Consider the following 22,911-nt stretch of genomic DNA (forward strand, 5'->3'; position numbering starts at 1 on the left):
AAAAATAAATAAATATATTCTTCTTGTGTATTTAAAATTTAAGAATAAAGCATCCTTGGGGCGCCTGGGTGGCTCAGTCGGTTTAGCAGCCGACTTCATCTCAGGTCATGATCTCATGGTCCATGAGTTCAAGGCCCATGTCAGGCCCTGTGCTGACAGCTCAGAGCCTGGAGCCTGCTTCGGATTCTGTGTCTCCCTTTCTGCCCCTCACCATCCCTCCCCCCTTTAAAAATAAATAAAATACATTTAAAAAATTTTTTAAAAAAGAATAAAGCATCCTGGCACTAAACAAAAAGAAAAGTTTGTAGACAAAGAAACTAAGGCCAGCTTCATAATACTCTTCAGCAATGTTAAGGACCAGGAAGTAATGGAACAATATGTGACAATTTTAATGGAAAAAAAAGTGTATGAGAAGAATTTTTGTCTTCAGCTATTTTTCCATTCCTGATGGCAACGGAAAGAAAATATGTGCATAATATATGTAATTCTATGTCTTATTGTACCTAAACAGGTCAAGACTCAAAATAAAAAATCAAAGAATGTGTAATTTGTAGTATAAAATGATTGAAGAAGAATGTAAATTTCAATAAAAGAGATAATTCATTAATTTATTTAAGAAATATTAATTTAAACTCCACTAAATACCAATTGTGTGTCAGGTACATTTATAAGATCTTAAATGCATCATATAAATAAAACAAAGACCTCTGCTCTTATGGAGTTTTCATTCTAATTACATAATGTGCTAGATGGTCCTATCATTATTATTATTTTTTTTTTATTTTTAAAAAGGGAAACACCTGATAAAAGGCATCCAGAGTATGGGGAAGGAGGTGGCCAGGTTACAATTTCCAAAATGACAGTTTAGAGGTACATGTCAAATCTGGAATAAACCAATGAAAATAATATAGTAATATATTAGAAGAATTATATGCCCAGAATAGTATGCAGACTTTATTCTTAGAATACAAGTTCACTTCTAACTAACAAATTTATTAATATTGCCCATCAGTAATAGGTCAAAGAAGAAAAGCAGCATGATTACTCCCACAGTTGTCCTAAAATGATCCCATAAAATTTTGTATCTATCCCTGAGAAAAAGTCTTGGAAAGTAAGCAAGGGAGAAAATGTCCTTAACAATGAATATAAAAATCTAGAGGCAACATTCTGAATGCTGAAACAACAGAAATATTTCCTTTGAGATTCAGGAACAACAACAACAAAACCCTAATATCATTATTATTTAACATTACTTTGTAAATTTGCAAAACAATAAAAGAGCTAAAGGGAGATAGGTACCACTATTAAAGTAAGGAAAAGTTATTTTACAAATCACTGATTTGTTCTAGAAGACTCAAGAAATTTAAAAAAAAATATTCAAATTAATTAGAGAAGTTAGGAAGATGTTCAGATGCAAACATACATATAAAATCTTAATAGGTGCCTCTTTTTACCAGTAGTAATCTAATCAAAATTATGATGGTAAGACTATTTTATTCTATGTCATCTAAAATAATTAAGCACATTTAAAAGAACAGTAATAAGAGAGCTGTGAAAAGCAATTTAGAGAATTGTGTCTCATCTATATGAAGAAAATTAGAAAACAGAGAGACATAATAGGAGAATAAATGGAAAGATAAACCATGTTCCTGAATGGGAATATTAAAAATTATAAAGGTGATTATTTAATTCTTCTCAAATAATTTAAAAGTTTCATGTGATTCCAATAAAAAATCTGAGTTTTTCCAATTTTTAAGTGACAAAGTGATCATATAGCTCATTTTAAAAGTATATAGTTTTGAATAGTGAAAAAGTTTCAAAAAGATAAAATAAAACAAGACCGAAAGGGTAATAAACAGAGATTTTTCTTATGAGATAATAAAGCCTACAATAACCTTTCAGTTATCAAGATGTTGTGTCTCTAGGGCAAGAACTGAGTTTGATCAATGGAGCAATATAAATATTTTAGAAACCAACACTCTTCTATGTAGGAATTTAAAATATAGTTAAATGCCATTGTAAATCAATATGTAAATTGAGGAGTATTCATTAAATGATGCTGGGACAACTGGTTAGGTATTTGGCAAAAAATAAAGCTAGATTGAAATGACTTAGTAATGTGTTTAAAATTAAGACAAAATAAAACTCAACAAAAGTAAACTAAATTAAACTAGAATAAACTATAAATGAGTATTTTGCAGACTCCAGGAAGGGGAAATGTTTTCTAAGAACGAAAGACATAGAAGAAATCACAAAGCAAAAAATAAAAATTAAAAAAGCACAAAGGAAAAACAGTATATTTAATTTCTTAAAAATCTAAAACATGTATATTACCATATACATATAAATTACCCTTAAATAAAATTAAAAGAAATTTGACAACCTGGAAAATTATTCATAGACAAAGTCTTAGTCTTCTTAAAATATTTTTTAAATTACTGTCAAATCAAGTGGAAAGGACAGACCAAAGTAACAAAGACAAGAAAGAAACAGAAAATCTCCAGAAATGACAAAACAAGTAATAAAATGGCATTAAATACATATCTGTCAATAATCACTCTGAATGTAAAAGGACTAAATGCTTCAGTCAAAAGACATAGGGTGTCAGAATGTACAAAAAAAATAAGACCCATCTATATGCTGCCTACAGGAGATTCATTTCAGACCTAAAGACACCTGCAGATTGAAAATGAGGGGATGGAGAAACATTTATCATACAAATGGATGTCAATGGAAGGCCAGAGTAGTAATACTTATATCTGAAAAGCTAGACTTTAAACCAAAGACTGTAACAAGAGATGATGAAGGGCACTATATCATAATAAAGGGGACAATCCAACAGGAAGATCTAACAGTTGTAAATATTTATGCACCCAACATGAGAGCACCCAAATATATAAAACAATGAAACAAACATAAAGGAACACATTGATAATAATATACTAATAGCAGGGGACTTAAACACCCCAGTTACATCAATGGACAGATAAATCATCTAAGCAGAAAATCAACAAGGAGACAATGGCTTTGAATGACACACTGGACCAGATGGACTTAACAGAGATATTCAGAACATTTCATACTAAAATAGTAGAACACACATTATTTTCAAGTGCACATGGGACATTCTCCAGAATAGATCACATGCTAGGTCACAAATCAGGCCTCAACAAGTACAAAATAATTGAGATCATACTATGCATCTTTTCTGACAACAACACTATTAAACTTGAAGTTAACTGTATGAAAAAATTTAGAGGAGCGCCTGGGTGGCTCAGTCAGTTGAGCCTCCGACTTTGGCTCAGGTCATGATCTTACGGTTCATGAGTTCACGCCCTGCGTCAGGTTCTGTGCCGACAGCTCAGAGCCTGGAGCCTGCTTCAGATTCTGTGTCTCCCTCTCTCTCTGACCCTCCCCCATTCATGCTCTGTCTGTCTCTGTCTCAAAAATAAATAAAGATAAAAATTTTTTTTTTTAATTTAGAAAGACCACAATTGCATGGAGGTTAAACAACATGTTACTAAACAATGAATGGGTCAACCTGGAAATCAAAGAAGAAGTTTAAAAATACACGTAAACAAGTGAAAATCAAAATACACAGTCCAAAACCTTTAGGATACAGCAAAAGTGGGCCTAAGAGGGAAGTATGTGACAATACAGGCCTACTGGGAGAAGCAAGAAAAATCTCAAATAAACAACCTAACCTTACACCTAAAGGAGCTGGAAAAAGAACAAAGCTTAAAGCCAGCAAAAGGAAGAAAATAATAAATATTAAGCAGAAATAAGTGATACAGAAACTAAAAAACAATAGAACAGATCAATGAAACCAGAAGTTGGTTCTTTGAAAAAAATCATTAAAATTGTTAAACCTCTAGCCAGACTTCCCAAAAAGAAAAGAGAAAGGACCCAAATAACTAAAATCACAAATAAAAGAGAAGAAATAACCAACACCACAGAAATATGAACAATTATAAGAGAATATTATGAAAAACTATATGTCAACAAATTTGACAACCTAGAAGGAATGGAAAAATTCCTAAAAACATATAAACTACCAAAACTGAAACAGGAAGAAGTAGAAAACTTGAACAGACTCAAAACCAGCAAAGAAATTGAATCGGTGGGCACCCAGGTGGCTCAGTTGGTTAAGTATCTGACTCTTGATTTTGGGTCAGCTCATGATCTTGGGTCAGGTCATGACCTCATGGTTTGTAGGATCGAGTCCCATGTCTGGCTCTGCACTGACAGCAAGGAGTCTGCTCAAGATTCTTTCTCTGTCTGTCTGAGTCTCAAAAGAAATAAACATTAAAAAAAAAAAAAAGAAAAGAAATTTGAATCAGTAATCAAAAATCTCCCGAAAACAAAAATCCAGGGCCAGATGGCTTCACAGGCAAATATTAACAAATATTTAAAGAACAGAAGGGGTGCCTGGCTGGTTCAGTGAGTAAAGCATGCAACTCTTGATCTCAGTGTTGTAGGTTTGAGCCCCAAGTTGGGTGTAGAGAATACTAAAAAATAATATCTGAAAAAATTGTTTTAAAAAATAAATTAAAAAAGAGTTAATACCTATTCTTTGCAAAATACAGAAAAGGAAGGGAAACTTCTAAATTCATTCTATGAGGCCACCATTACCCTGACACCAAAACCAGATAAAGACTCCACTAAAAAAGAAAACTACAGGCCAATATCCCTGATGAACATGGATGCAAAAATTCTCAATAAAATACCAGCAAACCAAAGTCAACAGTACATTAAAAGAATCATTCACCACCATCAAGTGGGATTTATTCCTGGTCTGGAAGGGCAGTACAATATTCACAAATCAATCAATGTGACATACCACATTAACAGAAGAAAGGATAAGAACCATATGATCATTTCAATAGATGCAAAAAAGCATTTGACAAAATACAGCATCCTTTCTTGATAAAAACCCTCAAGAAAGTAGGGATAGGGGTGCCTGGGTGGCTCAGTTGGTTAAGCATCCGACTTCAGCTCAGGTCATGATCTCACAGTTTGTGAGTTCAAGCCCCATGTCAGGATCCGGGCTGACAGCTTGCTCAGAACCTGGAGGCTGCTCCAGATTCTGTCTTCCTTTCTCTCTGCCCCTCCCCTGCTCACACTCTGTCTCTGTCTCTCTCAAAAATAAACATTAAAAAAATTTAAAAAAAAAGAAATGAGGGATAGAAGGAACATACCAAATATCATAAAAGCCATATACAAAAGACCCACAGCTAATATCATCCTCAATGGGAAAAAACTGAGAGCATTTCCTCTAAGGTCAGGAGCACAACAGGGATGTCCACTCTCACCACTGCTATTCAACATAGCACTAGAAGTCCTAGCCACAGTAATCAGACAACAAAAAGAAATAAAAGGCATCCAAATTGTCAAGGGAGAAGTCAAATTTTCACTATTTGCAGATGACATGATGCTGTGTATAGAAAACTGGAAAGACTCCACCAAAAACCTGCTAGAACTGATACATGAATTCGGCAAAGTTGCAGGACATAAACCAACATACAGAAATTGGTTAACAAACAAAGTAGAGTTAGAGGGAACATGCTTCAACATAATAAAGGCCCTATGTGAAAATCCAACAGCTAATATGATCCTTAAAGGAGAAAAACTGAGAGCTTTACTTCTATGATCAGGAATAAGACAGGGATGTCCACTCTCACTACTGTTACTTAACATAGTATTGGAAGTCCTAGCCTCAGCAATCAGACAACAAAAGGAAATAAAAGGCATCTAAATTGGCAAGGAAGAAGCCAAACTTTCACTATTTGCAGATGACAGGATGCTATATATATAGAAAACCCAAAAGACTCCACAAAAAATTGCTAGAACTGATACATTAATTCAGTAAAGTCATAGGATACAAAATCGATGTACAGAAATCTGTTGCATTTCTATACACCAGTAATTAACAGCAGAAAGAGAAATCAAGGAATCAATCCCATTTACAATTGGACCAAAAACCATTAAATCACTAGGAATAAACCCAACCAAAGAGGTGAAAGATCTGTACTCTGAAAACTATAAAACACTGATCAAAGAAATTAAAGATAACACAAAGAAATGGAAAACCATTTCATGCTCACGGACTGAAAGAAAATATATTGTTAAAATGTCTATATTACCCAAAGCAATCTACACATTCAATGCAATCCATATACCAAATACCAACAGCATTTTTCACAGAGCTAGAACAAACAATCCTAAAATTGGTATGGAACCACAAAAGACCCTGAATAGCCAAAGTGACCTTAAAAAAAGAAAAGCAAAGCCAGAGGTATCACAATTCCAGACTTCAAATTATATTACAAAAGCTGTAGTGATCAAGACAATATGGTACTGGCACAAAAATCAGACGCATAGATCAACAGAACAGAACAGAAAACCCAGAAATGAACCCACAGATCTATGGTTAACTGATCTTCGACAAAGTAGGAAAGAATATCCAATGGAAAAAAGTCAGTCTCTTCAACAAATGGTGTTGCAAATACTGGACAGCAACATGCAGAAAAATGAAACTGGACTACTTCCACCATACACAAAAATAAATTCAAAATGGATGACAAACCTACATGTTAGACAGGAAACCATAAAAATCCTAGAGGAGAACACAGGCAGCAACCTCTTTGACTTTGGCCATAGCAACTTCTTACTAGATATGTCTCCTGAGGCAAGGGAAATAAAAGCAAAAATAAACAATTGGGAATTCATGAAAATAAAAAGCTTCTGCACAGTGAAGGAAATAAGCAACAAAACTAAAAGGCAACCTATGGAATGGGAGAAGATATTTGTAAATGATGTATCCGACAAAGGGTTAGTATCCAAAATCTCTGAAGAACTTATAAAACTGAACATCCAAAAGATAATTAATCCAACTAAAAAATGGGCAGAAGGCACAAATAGACATTTTCCCCAAGAAAATATGACCAATAGACACATTAAAAGATGCTCAACATCATTCATCATCAGGAAAGTACAAATCAAAACTACAATGAGATATCACCTCACACCTGTCAGAATGGCTAAAATTAACAACACGAGAAACAACAGGTATTGGTGAAGACGTGGAGAAAGGGGAACCCACTCACACTGTTGGTGGGAATGCAAACTGGTGCAGCCTCTCTGGAAAATAGTATGGAGGTTCTTCAAAACATTAAAAACCTTATAACCCAGCAATTGCACTATTAGGTATTTACTCCAAGAATACAAAAATACTAATTTGAGGTAAACATTCACCCAATGTTTATAGCAGCACTATCTACAATAGCCAAATCGTGTAAAGAGTCCAAGTGTCCATCAACTGATGAATGGATAAAGAAGATGTGGTTTATATATAACGGAATACTACTCAGCCATCAAAAAGAATGAAATCTTCCCATTTACAGTGATGTGGATGGAGCTAGAGAGTATTATGCTAAGTGAAACAAGTCAGGCAGAGAAAGGCAAATACCATATGATTTCACTCATATGTGGAATTTAAAAAAGAAAACAAACAAACATAGGGGGGAAAAAGAGAGAGGAGAACCAGGAAACAGACTCTTAACTATAGAGAACAAACTGATGGTTACCAGAGGGGAGACAGTAGAGGGATGGGTAAAATAGGCGATGGGGATTAAGGAGGGCACTTGTGATGATCACTGGGTGTTGTATGTAAGTGATGAATCACTAAACTCTATTCTAATATTAGTGAAACCAATATTACACAAAATGCTAAACTGGAATTTTAATAAAAACATAAAAAATAAATAAGCACAATGAAATTACTGTTAAATCAAGAAGAAATACATTGCTAGATAAATAGATACTAATGAATGAAGGAAATGGACAGATAATTCACTAAAAGAGACATAAGCAACAAAAAAGGTGAAAAAGTTTTGATCTTTTAGTTATGAAAAAAATGTTGGTTAAAATGAAACAATATTGGGGTGCCTGGGTGGCTCAGTTGGTTAAGCAGCTGACTCTGGCTCAGGTCATCATCTCATGCTTCGAGCCCCGCATTGGCTCTGTGCTGACAGCTCAGAATCTGGAAACTGCTTTGGATTCTGTGTCTCCCTCTCTCTCTCTGACCCTCCCCCACTCATGCTCGGTCTCTCTCTCTCTGTCTCTCAAAAAATAAATAAACATTAAAAAAATGAAACAATATTTTCCTGATTCTGAATTTGAAAAAAATATTAAAAAGCTGTAAGACTCAGTTACTAAGGGTTATATGCAATAACATTAAAATCCTTCCTGGAAAATAATTTTGAAAAAGTATACCAAAGTAGTTACATATTGATATCCTTTGACCTAAGTAACCTTATTAACTGCAATTCATGTTATTAAAATAGGTGCTATTTTAAAAGTTTAATTATCTAACAATAAAATCATTAAACATGGACAGATTAATATTTCAGCAATTATAAATCATATTCTTAAATAAATTAATAACATTCAAAAATATTCACAAGGCAAATAAAAATTAGAATGAAAACTGTTTATATACCATGACCACACATTTGTGTGCATCTGTGCACATACACATACAAACGGCCACACATACGGGGAACATGTCAGATTCTGAGCTCGGCAGGAAGTGGGACCAGTGTGTGGCAGATGTGGTCATGAAGACAGGTATTGGTTTTGGATTAGGACTTGTTTTCTCACTTCCCTGCTTTAAAAGAAGAATGTGGCCAATAGCCTTTGGTTCTGGCATGGAATGGAGAATGGCCTCACTCCAACTGTCAGCATGATTTCCAGGCTCCCCATCTTCTACATGGAAAATCTGTCAGAGAGCGGGAGCAGTGACTTAACACCTGAGAACAACCCAGCGGGAGGAAAAGAGAAATCACGTTTATTCTTCAGGAATACTGAAGTGTCCCAGAGTAAGCAAACATTTTTCTATAACACTGTAATCAGTAATGCTTTTAAAAGCTCTAGCATGCTGTTTATGTATTTGAAAGGAAGTCTGTTTCTTGTTTTGTATTTTGTCCCTAGAAATTTCAAGGAGGTGGTCTTAAAAGAAATACATTAAAAATAGGCAGCTCCCCCCACAAAAGAAACCCCAAATACCAACACATGTGCATGTGTACAAATGATGCAGGAAAAGGGTCAAAATCTAATTTTATCTTTATGAGTCCATTATGAATGTGTTTTCTTTTATTCTCTTTATTTTTTTTGTAATTTTGAAAACATGGAATATTATATTTTTATAATAATTAAAGAGTTTGGAGGAGAAGGATAAGGGGATACTTCTAAAACTAGGAGACATTCATTCATTCATACACTTATTTAACAAATATTTACCAAGGGACTATCGGTGCTAGGCACTGGGTCAGGTCCTCAGTGTACATACAAAGGGCATGATTCCTTCCCCCAATGACCTGATTCTCAAGATTTGTATATTTGGTTTTCAGCCTCTCCTTTCTTAGTATTACCTCAGAATAAATAGATTGCATTTTTTCATACTCAGCAAGAAAAAAAGAAAAAAGAAAAAGAAAAAAAAAAGCTTGCTTTCCTGCAAAGAAAATCTAGCAACCAATTCTCTTAACTTGCTATCCTTTTGCTCTAATAGGCAGCCTTCCCTGAAGCTATTTTTTTTTTTTTCTGAAAGATCACTGTGTCATCAGCAGCAGCCAAATTGCCAAATGACACCTTCCTTTCTCTCTGATGTGTTACCAGCCCAGGAGCTCAGTTTAGCAGAGTTCTCTGCTGAAGCTCAAAAAGAATGAATTGTTTCCTTTTAAATAAACAGTAAGATGAGCTCCAGGGAGAGCTACAGCCAGCTATACTTCCCCCCAAGATTTTGCTGATATTTCTATAATATAGTATATGTGTGTGTGTGTATGTGCAGGATGCATTAGTGCATAGGTGCTGGGTACACATAATATATGTGTGCTAGATTTCCCAAGAAACCCTTAACAATTAATGCAAAATCTATTTAATAAATGATTCCAAAATTAACCTTTGGTAAAGCTACTGCCCTTTTACTTACTGATTGGCTGGACCAGAATTTTAAATCATTATTTTTCCTCCAGTTAGAAACACCTTCTGTCAGGCAGTCATTTAACACTTAGAGAATCCCTCCCAAATGGCAGTGATGATCCTAGCCACTGGGGATATTAAGATGAATGGGCCAGTCTACAGTCTTAACCTCCTTACTGGGTTGAGCAGAGGCGTAGAAAATATTATAGTACTGTGAGCAAGGAATTTTCAAGAAGCTTTGGGAGCCAAAGGAAAGATCATCTCATAAATTCTCATAAGCATATTCTATTTGTGTTAAGTTTGCACACGTGTAGAAGCTTGAATGGCACACAAAATGGGAATAGGAAAAGAAGAGGCATGTGAAAAGTTAAGAAACCAGCAACAATATTATAAAATGTGAACCAGGATAATTTATGGACCTACTAATGGCTGATTTGTTTCTGCTGCTGTGAAAGAATTGAAAAGAATGTGAACTCTTTGTGGGGGGTGGGGAGGGCTGGGTGGCTCAGTCAGTTAAGGGTCCAACTCCTGATTTCGGCTCATGTCATGATCTCACAGTTAATGAGATCGAGGCCTGCTTGAGATTCTCTGCCTCTGTCTCTCTCTGCCCATTCTCCACATGTGTGTGCACGCTCTCTTCCTCTCTCAAAATAAATAAACAAAAACTTAAAAAAAAAAAAGAATGTGAGCTCTTGTGTTTTTCTCATGTTTACTCTCCTCCACATTCTGACAAGTTATTGAGCACTCTAAATCCTTTTCTAGCTATTAAATTCAACCCTCCAGATAGCACCATGAGAGAGGAATTACCATCCTCTCTAGTTTACAGATAAGAAAACTGAAGCACAGAACAGATAAGTAACTTACTGCTTAGTGATAAACCAGAATTCAAACAGATTGAGTCAAAGCCTATATTCTACAAATACTACCCAAACAAAGGATTCATATGCAAAATATATAAAGATCTCCCACAATTCAAGAAGAAAAAAATAGAAAAACAGTCACAGGTAATAAAATTCATAGAAGAAGAAATCTGAATTGGGTTATAAATATGCAAAAAGATGTTCAAATTTATTTAGTTTTGTAAAATAAAAGCAACATCACAGTGCCATTTTTCCTTCATCAAATAGGCATATATTAAAAAGTCTTACAATGTTGATTGTTTGCAAACTTTTGGGAAAATGGAATAATTATATATTACTGGTAAAAACATAAGTTGGCATAAAAACAGTTGATAGCAGCTATGCAAACTTTGTGATCCAGCAGTCCACATCTAGATGTACGAACTAGAAAAAAATTCTTACATGTATGTACCACAAAACATGACAGCAATCAATCTATTGTTTGCGATACTATAAATCTGACCACCTAAATCTAAATCTCTATTACAAAGGGAACAGACAAAACTTGTTAGGTTGACACTCATGTTATGAAATACTCTAGAGTGAATAAAAAATTTGAACTATATATAGATTACCTATGTCTGTAAGCAATTAACCACCATTAATTCTGGGTTGTGGGAGATTAGGTATTTGTTATATTATTCTTCTTGTTTTTCCATATCTTTAAATTTTCTTAGAAAAATAGCACAATCTCTTAGGCAAGAGATCCCAAGGATCTTTCCATTCCTTAGAAAAAGACAATCTCTCTTCTATCTTAAGGAAAGAAGCATAAATCTCACAGGGTACCCTAAGTATCTCAGATCCAAATTGTATTTCCCACTTTTTGCCACTTTATTGACTTTATAGAGACAGATAAGTTTTTTGAAAGATTTGTGGTTATATGACACCCTCCTCCACCTCCCTTTACCTTTGGATTACTGGTTCTAGGGCAAAAGGGTAGCTCTTAACAAAGTCACATGCTGTCTTATTTATGCTATTTGACTGTTTTTGGATGGGCCATCTTGAAGCAAAACTTATACTTTTTGAATTGCAGAATGTTTATGAAGGGCACTAGAAATACCAAAACTGCTTCACTACCCTTACATTTTTGCACCAAGTCCCTTGAAGTCCTAGTTTTATAGTAGACAGAGTCTGACTCTAAAGACCCTATAGACAGTTTAACCAGCTGCTTTACAACCACTCAACCAAATTCATCAGCTTCTCAACAAGAGGCCTCACTATCCAATGCCCAAGCGCTTTGCTAGCTCTACAATCACAACACTCCAACCTCTGTACCACTTTTAGTATTAATCAGAATGTTTTTGATTATATTAAATGTTTGATATTAATCAGAATGCTGTGGGTTACGTACTTTAGAAATTTGGAAATAACAGAAACCTCAAGTCAAACTATCTTAAATGAAAACTGAAGCCCATTGTTTCATATACCTGGGAAGTCCAGGGGTTAACGGCTCCTTCAGGCATGGTTAGACCCAGGTACTTAAACATTAGATCCCTCTTCCTCCTCCTCCCCTTCATATTCCTCTTCAATTTTCAATTCTACTATTGTCTGTGTTGGTCTCATTTTCTCCTACTAGAGATGGACTTTTTCTGAATTTAGGGAGGTGATTGCCAGCAGCTCCAAGTTTACACTCTCTTGGTTTAGCAATTCTGGTGGAAAGATAGACACTTTTTCTCAGTGTCCATATATCAATCCCAAGAATGGGTTGTGATATCCTTGTTTGGGCCAGGTGTCTATCCCTTTGACCACTTACTGTTGTCATGAGGTATGGGCACTGTGATGATACTCTTCCAAAACAAAATGCAACAGGAATGGGGCAGTTTCCCAAATGGAAGTAGGGTGCTATTACCAGACAAAAGGAAGAGATGCTGGGTAGCAGAACTAATTGGTACCACAAATCCACTAGAAATCCTATTTATCCCTAAACTTATATGTAACATCTTTCCATTAGTGGTTCTATGAACAATTAAAATGGAACTTTAAAGAAAAATGACCTTCTAGGATATATGCACCTCAATGTTTTTAGCAGCATTACCTACAATAGCCAAATTATGGAAATAGCCCAAATGTCTATCAACTGATGGATGCATGAAGAAGATGTGGGGTGTGTGTGTGTGTGTGTGTGTGTGTGTGTGTGTGTGTATGTGATATAATGGAATATTACTCAGCCATACAAAAGAATGAAATCATGCTATTTGCAATGATGTAGATAGAGCTAGAGTATTATGTTAAGCGAAGTCAGTTAGAGAAAGACAAATACAGATTTCACTCATATGTTGAATTTAGGAAACAAAAAAAAATTACCACAGGAGGTAAAAAGGAGGAAAAACCAAGAAACAGACTCTTAACTACAGAGAACAAAATGATGTTTACCAGAAGGGAGGTGGGCAAGGGTTTGGGTGAAAGAGGTGATGGGGACTAAGGAGTGCACTTGTCATGATACTGTGTACTGTATGGAAGTGTTGAATCACTATATTATACACCTGGAACTGATAGTACACTGTATGTTAACTGGAATTTAAATAAAAACTTAAAAAAAAAAGAAAAATGGCCTTCTCTGAATCATCCTTTTATTGAGGCCAGCATGGTGGTGGCAGGATCAACATGATGGAGGATGGCAGGTCCAAACCTGTAGGTGATGGCCCCAGAGCAAAGAAAGTAGACACCCCAAGGCACTGATGAAAGTAGATTTGAGGAGCTAGATGACAATAGAGAAGTCTTAAGCATGAAGTAGCCTAGAAGTAGATATGAGACAAAATCTTAAGTACACGGAGAAGGAAAAGCTTGGGATGGTGTATTAGTCAAGGTTACCCATGGAAACAGAACCAATAGGATATATATATTCTGACATGCTTCTTTACAATGGAATGTATGTATATATATCCTATTGGTTCTGTTTCTCTGGATAACTAGTTAATATAATATAATATAATATAATATAATATAATATAATATAATATATAACATAATAATATATTTAGGAATTGGATCACATAATTATGGAGGCTGAGAAGTCCCAACATCTGCAGTCAGCAAGGTGGCGACCCGGGAGAGCTGATGTGTAGTTCTAGTCTGAGTCTGAAGTTCTGAGAACCAAGAAAACCAATGATGTAAGTTCCACTCTGAAAGCCAACAGACTCAAGACCCAAGAGCTAGTGTTTCCATCTGAGTCTGCAGGCTGGACAAGACCAGCTCAGTAGAATCAAGCAGGGGGGAGTCCCTTCTTTGGCCTTCAGCTATTCAGGAGCACCAGAGCAACCTGCTCTACTCAGTCTAACAATTCAGATGGCAATAATCCTGAAACACTCTCCCAGACACACCCAAAGTAATGTTTGACCAAATGTCTGGGCACCCTATTGCCTGGTCAAGTTGACACATAAAATTAACCATCACAGAAAGGGACAAGGAGATGTCCCTGCTTTTATACACCTGAAAATCACACTTTCTCACTCCCTTATGCTTCTTCATTTGGCTCTTTATTCCCTCTTTCATTCTTCTCTACCTCTTGTGCCCTCTTCCCCTCCTTTCTGACATGCTTTTTTCCACATTTCCTATTTTCTTAGGAAAATTTAAGTCTTTTTTGGTAAAGAAAATTGCAGACTTTTCAGGAAAGACTGTTACCATTTTGACTCAGTTACTAAACATGAGAAAACTAACTCTCCGTAGCTGTGACCTGTTTCAAAGGATGTGATTAAAGAAGCCTATGAGGATAACAGAAAGGTATACATAACTATATTAGCACATATTTAACATCATAAATATATCTCCTTGGGGAAAAAGCCTCTGGAAAATCCATGGAAGAAGGCCACTTCCTTGAGCATCTAGACTTCTTATCACAGAAGTAACGGACTCATGACTGAAAGATACCAAATGCCTCTGAAGACCTGAATCAGGAATGGAGTGTGTCTTGAGTGGTTAGCCCACCTACTCTCAACAAGCAAGAAGACTCAATAGGCTTTAGTATTGGTATTTATATTGTGCCTGGCAGGCTAATAACCCACTTGTCCCCAGAGTTTAATTTTGAACTCAGCTATGCTCACAGTCATTCCACATTTCCTGGGTGTAGATCTCGTTCCTGTGTCCACAGTGGGAAGGACAAATGCACAGCTTTCCTCCTCCTTTCTATTCGGGTTGCATGCCGTAGCCAGATCCTGACTTCATGGCTGTCTAGTCAAATGGAAGTATGAGTACTTTTTTTTTTCTCCTGGGGGAAATATCTGCCCGCCCTTAGTGTGGCCGTGCTGTGAAAAGAGAGATTACAGAGTATCGCTCTATAGTCTCTTCCCCAGTAGCTGCTCACCACGCAAAATGTCAGAGCAGCTGGCGCTCATCAATTCACCCTCTGTGATTTCAAATACCAATTAGAATTGTGAACTCCTAATTGCCTCATTTCTATCCATTTTAAAGTAATTAATAAGTAATTGAGTAATGCGTTAATAATAGCCTCAATCACTTTTCCTATGATCAGCTCCCATATACAGTCATCTTTATGACCTGTGGGGAGCATTGCACTCAGGTCATGTCTTGTTAATAGCCCCCAAGCCAGCCCTGTAAAGCAATCATTTCTTACCAGGGAAATTTGCTTTCATCCCCCAAAGCAGTTTAAAAAAACCCAAAAACAAAATTTTAAAAACCAAACAAAAAAACAAATTCAACCTTCGAGCTGTGATTTGTCAGAGATCCTTTAAAATTTTTTTCTTCCTCTTGCATGTCCTGTCCTTTCCTTTCATCCAATTTATTCTCCACTTAAACTCAGAGGGAGGGGTCAACATCCAGGAGTGATTTCTAATTGCAGTGAAGCCTTATCGCTTGACAGCTCCTGAGCACACAGTTCCTCCAGTGGTTGGAACTTTCACTTGAACTCCCAGTTTTGGTTCATCATAATTATAGTTTATATTAGCTGGGAGATGTGAAGGGACTTATTAACCTTTGGGTTTTGATTTAAGGGGAAGGATGACCACTGCAAAACTAACCAGACCATCAGGAGAGCTGTAAGCAGAAAGCACAGTCATAAATAGATCTCTCAAAGAGATTAAAACTTGTCAGTCTCATGATGACCCCCAGCAGCTGAGAGCAGGAGTGACCAAACCATTTAGAAATGGGTTGAGAAAGCACTGGAAGTCTTATCAAATACCACTAACCTTCAGTTTGAGGGGACTCAACCTTCAGTTGAGGCGTTTGGAGATGGAAACTCTAATTCTAAAGATGCAGGGGGTGCCTGGGCGGGTCAGTCCATTTAGCATCTGACTTCTTGGTTTCAGCTCAGGTCATGATCTCACAGTTTTTGAGTTTGACTCTTGTGTCAGGCTCTGTGCTGAAAGGGCGGAGCCTGCTTCGGATTCTCTCTCCCTCTCTCTATGCTCCTCCTTGGCTTGCTCCGCCCCCCCCCTGAAAAAACAAATAAATAAACGAAGATGCAGGATAAAAGTTCTTGCTTTCTGAGTGTGAGATGAGACTATTGGAGAATAATTTACAGAGACTGAGTGAGTTGGGTCTTTTCAAGCAAGGTGCCCATCCATTAATTATTTCTTCTTTCCCCTGGATTCACAAATGTGCTCTCTCCACTGGTCTCTTTCATCTACAATATAAATATACTAAAGTACCTCTCTTAAACAAACAAAAGACAAAACTGCTCTTCTCGGCCCTTCCTCTCTCCTCTAGGGACTACCTCGTGTCATGGATAGGCTTTCCATCTGCAGTGCCACACCTTCTCAACAGGTCCATCCCAATGTGCAGACAGTTCCACAGTATTAGGATGGTGTTTCTCCAGGAGGTGATGGGGTGAGTGTGGGGTTCTCCAGGAACAATCTTTGCAACCAAGATTTGATGCAGGAGGTTTATTGAGGACTGTCATTGAGAATAATACCCGTAAACAAGTAGAAAAAAACTGGATTCTGCTAAGAGAGAGGTTAACGTGGTATGTGTTTGCATTGAGGTTTCAGCCAATCTCATGGGAGCTCTGAAACTGAGATGGCTCTTCACAGATATCCTGAATTGCGGCAAGGGGGATGGATTCTGATAACCCTGCTTCAACAAGTCATTGAATACAGGTTGCCTCTGGGGAGGAAGCAAGGAACCTTGGACAAGGACAATTTCTGTGGAAGGATTCAGACATGAGCAAACAGCAGTCAACTTTCCTGACAACTGGAAGAATGAGTGCCTCGCTCCTGGAAGATAGATCTAGATGATGGGCCTCAGCATGCAGAATATTCACCCTTCTTCCCTTCACATCATCCTCCACAAGCCCATCCCTTCTTATGCAGAAGTATAGTAGGCTTCTCGCAACACTGATGTGACTTTGTTCATTTCCCTCAACTTGTTCTGTGAGAGCAGGATTTGTTTGTTTCTCTCTAGGAAGTGGGCTCCATTCACCTCCAACAACAAGCAACCACAACCACTATTTTCTTGCCAGAGTCTTCCTTCTAATCTCAAATACTTCCTCTAGAACCTGTTTGAAAGGGACTGATTAAAGTTAAATGCAATTCTAAGGAAAGAGATTAGAATACTTCCATATCCTTCATCTGTCCTTCCCTTTAATTAGAGTTTCAATGACTTCCTAATTATCAAAATCTAAGGACACTTTTTACTCCTCAACTCAATTTATGTCTCTAGAATATGAACTCATTCTACACTTTGAAACTTCCTTCTCTTCCTCCTTCATGTTTTTCTTTATCTCACATTCTCTTCACATTCTGTTTACTTCTGGCTCTAATATCTGAGATTCTAGATTTCTCTTTCTGTTTATCCCCAAGACACCAATATAGTATGTAGATCACACTAATAACCCAGAAATTGTATTTACTATTATATTCTCTCTATACACATTGGCCATATGCTATTGATGTTCCATATCTACAAATCTAGCTCATATATCCTTACTGAGAAATTTTGCTTTGTATGTGTGATGTGTGGTGTACATATTAGATATACTTGGACATTTACATTTAAATGCCTTAGATAAATTATACACAATATATCTTCTTTTTCCCTAAACCCAATTCGCTTCCTCTATTCCCTATCTCAAGTACTGTATCACCAGACATACACATCACCAAGCCATCCTAAGCACTGGCTTCTTCTTATTCCAAGTATAATCAAACACCAAGTCTGTTTATTCTCCTTGCTAAGTAGCTTTTAAATCTCTCCACTATTCTTCTCATTGTATGGTCCTAGTAGAAGCCTCATAAATTCTCACCTAAACCTTTTTAAGAGCTTCCTAATGGGTTTCCTCACTCCATTCTCCCCTCCTCCAATTCATTTTTCACACTGCTAATAGAATGATATGCTTAAAGCACACATCTAATCTTATTGCTCCCTTCCTTAAAAGCCTTCAACTTCTGATTGCCTTCTGGATAATGTTCAAATTCTTTGTCATGGCATTAAAAGAAACCCCAGGACCTGGCCCTTGCCCAACTCCCTAGCCTTATCTCTTGCCACACTCAACTTCAGACACACAGATCTTCTGTCATTTCCGAAATTTTTCATGCTCCTCATACCACCATGTCTTGTGTATGCTGATTCATTTGGACCATCCTTCCCACATATGGAGACTATTTTTCAGAAGTAGGTTTTAAGTCCACAGCACTTCTCATCTAACCACATTGTCCAAGGAGAAGAACTATATGGGTGAGGAATAGTTGGCGAGTTTTACCTGAGCATTCTGTAGCCCATACAATTAGAAGGGTGGAGATAAAAGGAGACAGTTCTTAGAGATGAAGAAATGTACCTCTATCACTTCAAAATTAAAGTTAGGAAAAATAAAGAGGATTCTGAGAAGATAAGAATCTAAATTCAATTTGCAACTAAGACAACCCAACAAATGGTGAAGGGAAAACATGAAAAAATTATTATCATTGGAAAACAGAGGGGGGTCAAACCAACATACCTGCAACTTTAGGTTCATAAAATATGTTCAAAGAAAAATGGATTTAAATTGTCTACAATGGTCTACAAGGGGTTTAACTGTCAACTGTCTACAATTAGTCACTGCATACAAGTGGAGGCTGGCTAGGTGGCAGCTCTCTTGGCTTACTGAGGCCCATGCTGCCTGACTGTAGCTACTCTACTTTCCTGGAAATAGATAAGGCCAAAATGACCCCAAACTACCCTTAGATGTCCACCTAGATTAAAGGTCCTGCTTCGCAGTCATATTTCTGGCACCTCCATTCTTTATAGCCTCCCAAGGAATTAATAGGGTGATGGGATGGAATTCCCACAGTCACCTATATGATCAGGGGGTCTTCTAGTCATTTAAGAGACTCACCTGAGGGAAGACCTGTGCATCTATTGCCTTGCATGAGTAGGCCTGCCAACTTCTCATCTATGGTCTTTTAGGAAATAAAATCAACTGCTGCTACTCTACATCTACAGTTGCCAGAATTACATAGGATTTGAAGGATTCTACCCCAGCGGGGAAAAAAAACCCAACTCTGTAGCTCTTCAAGAGGGAAGAAAATCATAGAGAAAATAAAAGTAGCACTTCAAAATACAGTATTAAACTGAGTACTCAAGGCAACTAGGCCAACATTTTTTTAAAAAAAGAGTTAATGTGGAAAATAGAAGACTAAAGAATTCTAAACCCTATTCTCTGTTAATGGGATATTGGATTGATAAAACTCAGCAGGCTGCCATACTAAAGAGCAATTTGACAATAAAAAAGTGTTTTTCAGGATGCCTGGGTGGCTTAGTAGGTTGAGAGTCCAACTCTTGATTTTGGCTCAGGTCATGATCCCAGGGTCATGGGATCAAGCCCTGCATTGGGCTCTGCACTGAGTATGGAGTCTGCTTAAGATTCTCTTTCTCTCTCTTTCCCCCCCCTGCCCCTCCACTGCTTGCGCGCGTGCTCTCTCTCTCTCTCTCTCTCAAAAAAGTGTTTTTCAATGTAAAAATTGTATTTGCCAAAATAAAAAATTTCAACAGAGGCAATGAACAGAAGAATATATGCTACTAACACTGAATTAAAGTGTTTAATTATTGAAACAAACATTCCTCCCAGAATGCAGAGCATAAGGACCAAAATAGAATTAGGAGAAAACTCATAGAGGACAAATCTAGGTGCTCCAATCTGAATAATGAGAGAAGTGAAAGGAGAGAAAAGAGCTGATGGAGAAGAGACGGCAATAAAAGTTGAACTGGAAGAAAATTTCTCTGAGCTGAAAAACCAAATACTGGCCAAGATTATTGAAAAAAATATCTACATATACTTAGACATATCCCAGGCACATTTTGGAATCAAAAGATAATGTCCTAAAAGCTCCCACATAGAAAAGAGCAGTTACCTAAAAAAACAAGAAAAAAATTAATCAGATTGGCACCAGTATCTTCATATATAATACTGTATATACAGTATCAATGGAGCAATATCTGTGGATCTTTTTTAAAAAAAGAGATGGTAATTATGCATTACTATATCCAACTGAGTTTCATTCATTGATGATGGCAAGAAATTTTTAGACATGCAAGGACTTAGAAAGTATCGCATCCATATTTCCTTTCTGAAGAAAAATAAAGATACTCATAAAAGTACTCTAGCCAAATGAAAATTGCATTAGCATAAAGATCTCAAGATGGTGAAAATTTAATATACAAGAAACAGTAGCAATCAATGAAACTAGTGGTGATTCAATCTAAATAACAGTTGGTACTATGGTCCTGAAATATGTGGGAATTGTTAAGAAAGACTTCTTGAAATAGAAAGGACATAATGTAAGAAAAAATGAATAACAATGTAAGAATAAATTCAAGAGTGCAGATCCTTAAGCCTAACTGCTACTTCCATCACTTTCTAGCTGTTATAATCAAGAGAAAATTACTTAACCTCTTGTGTCTTGGTTTCTTCCTCAGTATTATGAGCTTGATAATAGCATCTGCTTCATAAGGTTGCTGTGAAGGATAAATAAACTAGTATTTAATATTAGTCTTGGAAAAGTATTTCACATATAATAAAATTAGAACATATAAAGGGCTTAGAAAAGTATTCAGCATATAGTTATGTGCCTAATAAACATCATCTCTCATTATCATCATCGCTACTGTCATTGTATCATTGAGAGGGCAGAAACATAATTTCTGTTTAATTCTCAATACCACTAGAAAAAAAAAAGTTTCAAAATGTTATTTATTTATTTATTTATTTAGTTAGTTAGTTAGTTAGTTAAAAGTTTATTATTTTGAGAGAGAGAGAGCGAGCAGGGGAGGGACCTAGAAAGAGGCAGAGAGAGAGAATTCCAAACAGGCTCTGCACTGTCCACGCAGAGCCCGATGTGGGGCTCAAACTCACGAACCCTCAGATCATGGTTTGGGCCAAAATCCAGAGTAGGATGCTTAACCAACTGAACCACTCAGGTGCCTGTCAAAAAGTTTATTTAAATTAAGGAACCAGTAGAAAACTTGAAGTAGGTTACAGAAATTTGAAATCAATTGAAGAAAAGAGGAACACATATCACTTGATCAATCCAGCTAATTAACCAAAATGACAAATACAGGAAAAGAATTTTCTTTGAGGTGATGATTAGAAACCTAATTTTGGCCACACTGAATCTGAGAGTCTTCTTGGACAGTTAAATGAATATCTGGGACTGAAGATAGATCTGGACTAGAGACATATATTTTTGAAAATGAAGTTCACAGATGTAGTTAAGGCATGTGAGGATTTCAAGAAGAATTACAGTAATGTGCAGCAAAGAGGTCTGATAAAATAGTTTGATTTGGCCACAAGGAGATCACTGGTAACTTGGTGAGAACAAGCTTGATCACAGCAGACTGAAGAGGTGATTGGTACCCTGGCAGCATGGAGAATCAGTTGGCTAAATTTAGTAACACTACATGGGAAATGCTACACTCAGGGAAGAATATACTCGTCTCTGTGCAGAGGTGAAAACCTTCACACATGAAATGATATCCTTAGCATAGGACAGAGGCCACGGAGCAAACAGGCGATCATAACTTCATTCATTCAACATATATCCATTGACTACTTACGGGCTAGATGCTGCACTGGACTCTGGGGATACACTGGTGAATAGAACACACCTTCCCTCCCCCATGTATTAAGAGCTATAGGCATGAAAAAAGGTCTTTCCTCAACCCACAAGAGGAAGAGGCTTATTTCTAGATGTTAAACAAACAAGATAAACACTGAGTTATAAGAAACCTCCCACTTTTTTCTTTACCTTCTCAGAGAGAAATGTGAATTTTGATCCACATTCAGTACTTCCTGAATAGAGCATACATGGGAGATACAGGAGAGACGGAAAATGTATATCCCATATACATTTTAGGATGTTAACTACATGATACTTTGTGTCCCAGAATCTTGTGCATCTCATGAAAAGGGGCTCCTTCCTACTTGGGTGCAGACAACCCACCTATTATTTATTCTTAGGTAAGCAAACAGTAAGAAGAGCCTCTCTTTCAAGGCTCCCTACAAACTGTAGGTTGCTTATGCAAGAGAAAGTCTGGGCATTTCTTATGGACATTTCTTGCCCTCCTTCCATCCCATTCACTTTAAATCAGTCTTAGGAAGGAGACTGGGTCAAGGAATACCTTTTCTCACAATCCCTGTGAATACCCTACCAGGAATTCAAACTTCATAGTTGTCAGTTGTGTAAGGACAGCAGTTTCCTGGCTGTTAAGTTATTGTCCTCATATAATTGTGCTGCATTCCCTTTTGCAGGGGTGGCACAGTGACCATTTTTCATCAGTTTCCTTGAATGAGTAATGGAAGACTGGGAACTCAGAACTCCACGTATAAGTTCTGAAGATTTACTATATTATAAGACCAGGGACTGGAGCGAGAAAATCTCAAAAAAGTATGGAGGGGCACCAAAATCAAAGTCATGCATAAAGCCCAGGTGAGAGCATGAAGTCTGAAGAAAGCCAGAGGATCTGTCCTAATTTGTTAAAATCCAATGGGACTAGAATTGAATATAAAATTTGGGTACAAGAGACAAAAATCAGGGATGAAGAAAAGAGCACAGGCACAAAAGTATTGGTGATTGCCTTTATGAAACTGCTTACAGTTTAATTGGGATAA

At 36.8% G+C, this 22,911-nt stretch overlaps 1 pseudogene; it reads left to right on the forward strand.

The window, feature by feature from the left end:
- The first annotated feature begins 8,564 nt into the window (after window positions 1–8,564).
- LOC132662448 (MICOS complex subunit MIC10 pseudogene) lies at window positions 8,565–8,802 on the forward strand (annotated as a pseudogene).
- Window positions 8,803–22,911: the final 14,109 nt, after the last annotated feature.

The sequence above is a fragment of the Panthera onca genome, chromosome D1 (genome assembly GCF_046562875.1).
Source record: "Panthera onca isolate mPanOnc1 chromosome D1, mPanOnc1 haplotype 2, whole genome shotgun sequence".
NCBI classification, from domain to species: Eukaryota; Metazoa; Chordata; class Mammalia; order Carnivora; family Felidae; genus Panthera; species Panthera onca.